Genomic DNA, 7,748 nt, shown 5'->3' with positions numbered 1-7,748 from the left:
TTTTAAATTTTCTCATTACAATCCAAGTGAATATAAAATGATAGAAATTTCTCTCTTAGAGTATTTACTTATTTATTTATCAAATACTCGTAGAAATTAAACATAGAATTAAAGAGAACTCTAATTTTTGAAAAGATGCAGGGGAGAAGAGAGCTTGAGCTCTTGCAAGCACACACACACTCACAAAACCCTAAAAGAGAACACACAAGGTAAAAGGCTAAAAATCTTCTTCTTCTTCACACAACACTCAACACACCATAAACAAAGATAAGAGTACACACAATATGAAAAGGTACTCAACCAAATACATACTAGGGTTCTCTGTAGTGTGAACCCAACTAAATGAGCTAGCGCTATAACTATGCCAGTCTCTAGAATGGCTGTCACACAGCCTGTCATCCCACTAGCCGCATATCACCCATGATCTCACCAACCATGCCGTTGGGGTAAGTGTGGGGCCTATCCCCCAGGCGGGTCATCAGTGTCCACTGCCCTACTAGATGAGCTCGATATCTCAACACTTCCCCTCAAACTCAACTCCATCTCATGTACACCAAGCAAAGCCCTGAATTTGCGAAGCTTCTCTGTACCCAATGCTTTGGTGAAGATGTCAGCGACCTGGTCTTGTGTGCTGACATAAACAAGGTCAACGTCTCCTACCAAAACCTTCTCTTTGACAAAATGGTAGTGGACCTCTATATGCTTCGTGCGAGCATGAAATACTGGGTTCCTGGCCAACTGTATACTGCTAATGTTGTCACAGAAAATGACAACTTGTCTATCCACTGATAGACCCAAATCTACAAGTAGCTTTCTCAACCAAGCTACCTCACATGCTGCCATAGCAGCATCTCTGTACTCGGCCTCTATACTGGATAGAACAACCATAGGCTGCTTCTTGTTGCTCCAAGTCACAGCAGCACTCCCCAAAGAAAACATGAAGCCAATAGTAGATCTTCTATCTGAGATACTACCAGCCCAATTAGCATCTGTGTACCCATGTACACATATCTCTGTCCCAGTTTCATAAAATAGTCCACAATGCAAAGTAGACCTCACATACCTCAGTATGCGTCTCAATGCATCCAAATGCGGCTTCCGAGGAACTTGCATAAACTGACTCACCAACCCAACAGCATAGCTCAAATCTAGCTTGGTGATCATCATGTAGATCAAGCTTCCTACTATGCGCCTATACATAGTAGGATCCTCCAAAATCTCTCCTGAATCTACACTGAACTTGCCATTCTGATCCAATGGCACTGAGATAGGGTTACAGCCTGTCATACCACTATATTTGGACAACATGTCCAAGCCATACTGTCTCTGCAGTAATCCAATACCATGTGGTGACCTAATCACCTCAATGCCCAGTAAATATCTGAGCTCCCCCAAATCCTTCATCTCAAACTTCTGTCTAAGCAAGATCTTTACATCAAAGATCTCTACATCATGGTCCCCCGTAATGATCATGTCATCTACATAGATGACAACAAGCACAACCCCTCTATCACTGTGTCTCACATACAGCGAGAAATCTGCATTGGCTACATGAAAGCCAATAGTGACAAGATATTCAGAAATCTTGTCGGACCATGCTCTTGGTGCTTGTTTTAAGCCATACAAGGCTTTCTTCAACCTGCAAACATGCTCGGGGTGACTCACATCCTCATAACCAGGTGGCTGCAACATATACACCTCTTCCTGCAAATCACCATGCAAGAATGCATTCTTTACATCCATCTGATGTAAAGACCATTGCTTTGACGCAGCCACTGCTGTCACAACTCTCACTGTTGCCATCTTGGCAACTAGGCTAAAAGTTTCCTCATAATCAATGCCATATGTCTGCGCATATCCTTTGGCTACCAATCTAGCCTTGTACCTTCTTATGCTTCCATCACTGTTATGTTTTACTTTGTACACCCACTTGCATCCAATGGCTTTCTTGAGTTCGGGCAATTGCACTAGATCCCAAGTCTCATTTCCATATAGTGCATCCATCTCCTCATCCATAGCTTTCTCGCAACACACATTTCCAACAGCCTCATCAATGCATGTGGGCTCTACAACCTGTACAACTTTTGCCATGTATGCATAGTGATATGCCACATAACCATCATAGGTAAACCTCTGCACAAGATTCTTCACTCTCCCAGATCTTCCCAGCTTTGCATTCATGGCTTCCATAGCCTTCTTTACAACAGGTATTCTCATAGCTGGTATCCCAAGATCCTCATCAAGGCTCATCTCTGAGGCACTAGACTCTCCATCAACATGAGAATGCCCTGCAAAAATGTCATGCATATTAAGGGGCTCAATCACTTTCTCTTTGCCTTTATTTTAGATTATCTCTCTCTAGACATTTTTCCTCTCTAGGCCAAAACAAGGTAAAACAAGATCTTTCTTCTATTTCAGAGAGGGGAATAATTACAAGAATAGAAGGGGAGGTTCTTACACCTTTACACCTCAAAAGCTGGAGGGAGGAATCTTACATCCTACCCCACTTAAAAACGCGAGATGTCCTCATCTCTCGTTTCGCAGGTGGAGTATAATCTCTTTCATCTTCTTCCTCTTCAATCACTTCTAGTGTTACTGCCTTGGAAGTGGATGGCCAATTTGGGAACATCTCTCTTTGACTTCCGCTATTCTGAGGTGGAGATCTTGTATTACTTTGGATTGAAACTGAGGGTTGGTTAGAGGGTCTTACTACCTCTGGGATTTCCCTGATTTTGATGGAAAGGAACCCGATTACTCTGGAAGGAAGGAGCTGGAGTCTGGAGTCTTGGTCCCTAACTTCCCTGCTCCGAAAACCTTGATCCAAAAGGAGTTGGGCAATCCATTCTCCAATGTCCAATTCCTTGACAGTTATAGCATTTCACTTCTTTGTTCAAGGGTGGAACTTCTGAAGTTGAATTTGAGGGGATTGCATTCCGGGAGAAAAAGACCTTTCTTCTATTCTGGAACTTCCCATATCTTGAGTTTGACCTTGTTGTCTCTTAGGCAGTGGAAAGTTGGAATCACCTTCCGAAGCTAGAAAGCTTTTGAAAGATGATGGTGCTGGCTTCGATAAGACCTTGACATCAAAGGCATTGGCGAATACCCTCGCCATCCACACTGCTTCAGCCATGGAAACTAGCTTGGCATTCTTCACTAGGATATTCAAAGGTTTGTTCAATCCCCGAATGAACCTAGCCATCACCTGTTCTTCATCCAGCGGTGGCAAGTACTTGAGGAGGAGAGCAAACACCTGATGATGTTCTTCAATAGTTCTACTCCCCTGGGTTAACTCTAAGAATTCGTTCATCTTGGTTTCCAAAAAGCTGGGGGACATAATCTCTTCCTTAGGTAAATCTTGAGATCATTCCATGTGTGGGTGTTTTGATTCAGATGGTTTGTCTCGTAGTGGTTTCTCTATGCCACTCTAGCTGTTTCTACTATCTTCAGCCTTGTAAGAGCCATTTTACTCTTCTCATTGTACACGGTGACATCGAAGTATTCTTCCATTGCTTCGATCCACTTCTCCACAGCCTCGCCCAAGTTTTTCCCTTCACCCTTGAAAGGTCCAAGAAGGTTGGTTTGGCTTAATCTTATGCTCTTTTGAGTGTACGGGATGTAAACAGGGTTTTTAGTACTCGTTCTCCTAAGATGGTCATCCCCTAGATTTCTAAGATATTTGGCTACGCTATTTCCCTACTGAGGGGTAGCTACTATGGAAGCTACTGCTTCTGTTATCCTTTGTGGGGGTGGCTGGTCTGGGAGCTCTTGTTAACCACTCCTATTAACATGACCTTTCACATGGCTACTACGCCTGTTTGTAACTCATCTTTTTGTGACCATGCTAAGAACTTATTGTAAAAGAGACATGGGATGACACAAAGCTTACAACTAGTTTAATGCCAATCATAAAGGAATTGATATACATAGAGCTAGTTAAACTAGGAAGATATTTTTGGGCCTCCACTTGTAATTGGGCGGCCGGACATTGTAAATATGAGCTCATGTATATAAGAAATTTTATGAAATATGAAAAGGGACAGTCCCATTTGTCTCAATTAAGTCTTGCCTTCTCTCCCTCTCTCCCTCTCTCTCTTTTTGTTGAAATTATGGATTGCGCTCTCCTAAACAATCATCTATCTAATTAGATCCTCATCCTAATCTAATCCTACACTAATGAGACAACACTAATCTAAGGTGGATATAAAGGAACAATACTCACGGTGATAATTAAGTTTAGACTCAAGTTCAGTTAGGTTACAAGATAGAAACTTGTACTCATAAAAAGACTTAAGATGTTGTGCTTGTATTCCAATGCTTCAAATGTCCTCCTTTTATATGAGGAAAGTACAACGAAGCTATGATAGCTCATGTGAGATAACTTGGTTAGTAGGTGACTTGGCACTCTAGCATCACTCATTTCAACACCCCCCTTGATGATAGATTGTGTACAATTTTTAGGCTTTAATTCTTCCTCTCTCTCTCCCCTTGTGCTAGGCTACTTTGGCTTTTATGCTACATTGGCATTATAGCTACTTTGGCTCTATGAATTTCAGCTTGAGTGCATCATATGGCCTACGAGACTGATTACGTCACACTTTTTTGTAGAGACAAGAGGGGTGAAAAGTACAATGGTTCTTTCTCTAGTCGGAGCACATCTTCAATTGGGACAGCTTTGGCCTCGATGTAGTTTGCCTGCTTCCTTTTTTGATAGCAAACCAGTTTTTCCACAATAGTCACAAAAAAGCTTTGGTTTATCTTCATTGCGACATTCATTCTTGGTATGACCAAGTTTTCCACAGTGATAGCATCTTGGAAGTTGAGATGTTGATTGATTTGTCCTTTGAAATCTCCCACCCTTTGTATACAGTGCTTACTCACTTGAATGTGATTTTAATGATTCTTTATCTTTGAATTTGGATTCTTGTTCAAGTAGAGATGATTCTACATCTTGAAGTTTAGTGTTGGGCACATTTTTAAGTGTAGCAACAATTGATTCATAAGGTTCTTTGTCAACACTTTTTAGCAATATAGCAATAGATTCATCTTCCTCGATGACTTTCTTTAATGCACTAAGTTGTTGTTTATTGATACCTTTGAATTTACTGATGTGTTGTGCCATGGTCTTGGTCTCCTTCTTGTTGAGCTTGTAGAACTGCATTAGAAGGTTGATCTTTGAGTTCTTTGAGTGGGTGCCGAAAATCTTGTTAAGTTCCTGCCATGCTAACTTAGCATCCTTGATGCCAGCAATGTGACTAATCACATCATCATCAAGATTTTGAGAGATGAGTCCCAATGCTTTGTTGTTTTGAAGTGGCTCAACCTCCACTTCTTCATCCTCAATAAGGTGCCAAAGCCCCTTACGCATAAGCAAGTTTATGGTCTTGCTTTGCCATGTGAAAAAAACCATCACCACCATTAAATCTTGAAACAACTTCAACACGCTCCATACTGAGAAGGTCTTACTTAACAAGCTTTTATTTTGCTTTGTTAGCAGTGTCTAATCTCATACAAATTTATAGTGTGAAGGTCGGGAAGGTCTTTGCACGTGATAATGATTCACAGCCAATGTCTAGTCCCAGTACAAGGATGATAATGAAACAAACAATTCTCATCAATTGAGTAATGCAAGAGGATGCAGTGAATTTTGATGTAACAAGGGTTTCCCACAATGGAATAGCACTCTAATTTTTTAATTTTGCCTTTGATTCAGCTCAATTTCTAGTAATACAACACTAATGATGGTAATTAATGCTTAACCATAATAATTAGCAGGTCAATTTTTGGAGGCTTCAATTGAGCTTGTGGAAGGCAAAATAATTGGTGGGGCTTTTTGCATATTCTTGCTGTCCTTGGTAGGTTTCTAGTCCCCAAGCTCACAAATCACTCAAATTGTGGCACAACTCAGTGCAACAAGCTGATTTTTAGCGATTGGTTAATGGCAGGGGTGGCGACTGTGGCTCAACCACTCACTCATTTAAGCTAAGATTTGGATTTTGGGTAGCTTAAGCAATGCCTAAGCGGCGAATTTGACAAAAGACTAATTTGCACTTAAGCGTCATTTTCGAGCTATAGGGTGAGAAATTTTCTAATTCCTCTTGGACGTAGATTAGCCTATGGTTAAGCAATACTCTCCTAAAAACTCTTTGCAATGATTAAGAGGATAAGCAATGCTAAGGGTTTGAAGTTTGGGCCACAAAGAGGAAGAAGGGACAAGATGATATTAGTAGCTAATTAAGTGAAAAGATTAGACTAATATGAGTTAAAACTAAGCTAAGAGAGCTAGACCTAAGTTTTGAAACCATGTTGCAATCATGGATCGAGCTCTCCTAAAAAGTCAACTATCTAATTAGATCTTAGTCTCCTAATCTAATCCTACGCTAATGACACCTAATCTAAGGTGGATAAAAATGAACAATACTCATGGTGATGAGTGTGTGCTAATTAAGTTTAAACTCAAGTTTAGTTAGGTTACAAGATGGAAACTTGTACTCACAAAAAGACTTGAGATGTTGTGCTTGTATTCCAATGCTTCAAATGTCCTCCTTTTCTATGAGAAAAGTACAACAAAGCTATTATAGCTCATGTGGGATAACTTGGCTAGGTGATGTGAGACCCTTGCCCTCTCAGTGATGCCTCCTCTAGGGCGTTGGCAACGGAAGCAGCAACCTCAATTTTTGTTACAGAGATGGGTAGTGAGATGAATTTTTTGATTGCGTGCTCATCTGGCCGTTTACAACATATTTGAGAGTTTTCTTTGACGATGGAATGTCGTTTGTGACTCTTGTCGATGTCATTGTTGTAGATCTTGGTGTACTTGGTGCTCCCGTTGTTGGTGAAGATGATTTTGTTGCCTTAAGATTCCCTTGTGGCTTGCTTTTTATATTATCAAAGCTTACAATATAACTACATATTAAGCAGCCCTTGTAAAAGACCTTTTTTTTCTTTTTCTATTTTTTTTTTACACACTAAGGTTTTACAACCTTATCTTTGAGCGTTTTTTCTATGGTCGTCTGACTACTGGGAGCGACGCTGCTTGCCTCTTTGCCGTCCTGGAAAATATGGTGCAGCTTCTCCAGGTTTGCTTGCAAGTTTTGTGAGCTGCCATCAGTATCCCACTTCTTCTAAGTGCTTGCCTTCAACACTACTTGAACATGATATTATGTATATCTTTATCTCTAATCTTTTGTAAAGTTGTCCTTTTTAGCTTCAAGCTTGGAGTTACATAATTGCATACTTGCTTCTATTGATGTCAAAAAATCCCCCTTCTTCTTATTTGTTTACTTCACTGCTACTGCCTTGTGCTACGTTTAGGTCCTCAATCTTTTATAAATCTTCATCTATAATCAAATATTGGCTTCTAATTCTTAGGATGTGCTAAGCAGTTTGTTTATTATTTGAAATAGATTTTAGTATACACTAAAAATTGTTGAATTTAAAGTCGTCTCCACGTTAGGCTACTTCTAGTAGTGAATTCTCTATCCTTGTTCAGCAAGGGTAAGAATGTATGATTAGAATATCAATTAGCATTACCTAGATGTAGTTTTACATGGTTATGTGAGAAGGAGGCTCACACATGCAACCAAAATGATACAAGCTACAACTACCCTTGCGCATAAGGTAATATGGTGAGACAAGATAGCACATCCACCTCTGTTGTTGAATTTGATGAGAACTATGAAGATGTGTGATGGCACTTCTACGAATGCACTAAAAAAGTGGAAATCTTTATGGTTGTGCTAGGCACTAGG

Source organism: Cibotium barometz, chromosome 1, assembly GCF_041138505.1.
Source record: "Cibotium barometz isolate CiBa-2024 chromosome 1, ASM4113850v1, whole genome shotgun sequence".
Taxonomy (NCBI): Eukaryota; Viridiplantae; Streptophyta; class Polypodiopsida; order Cyatheales; family Cibotiaceae; genus Cibotium; species Cibotium barometz.
The sequence above is the reverse complement of the archived record's forward strand: the minus strand, read 5'-3'. Positions refer to the sequence as shown.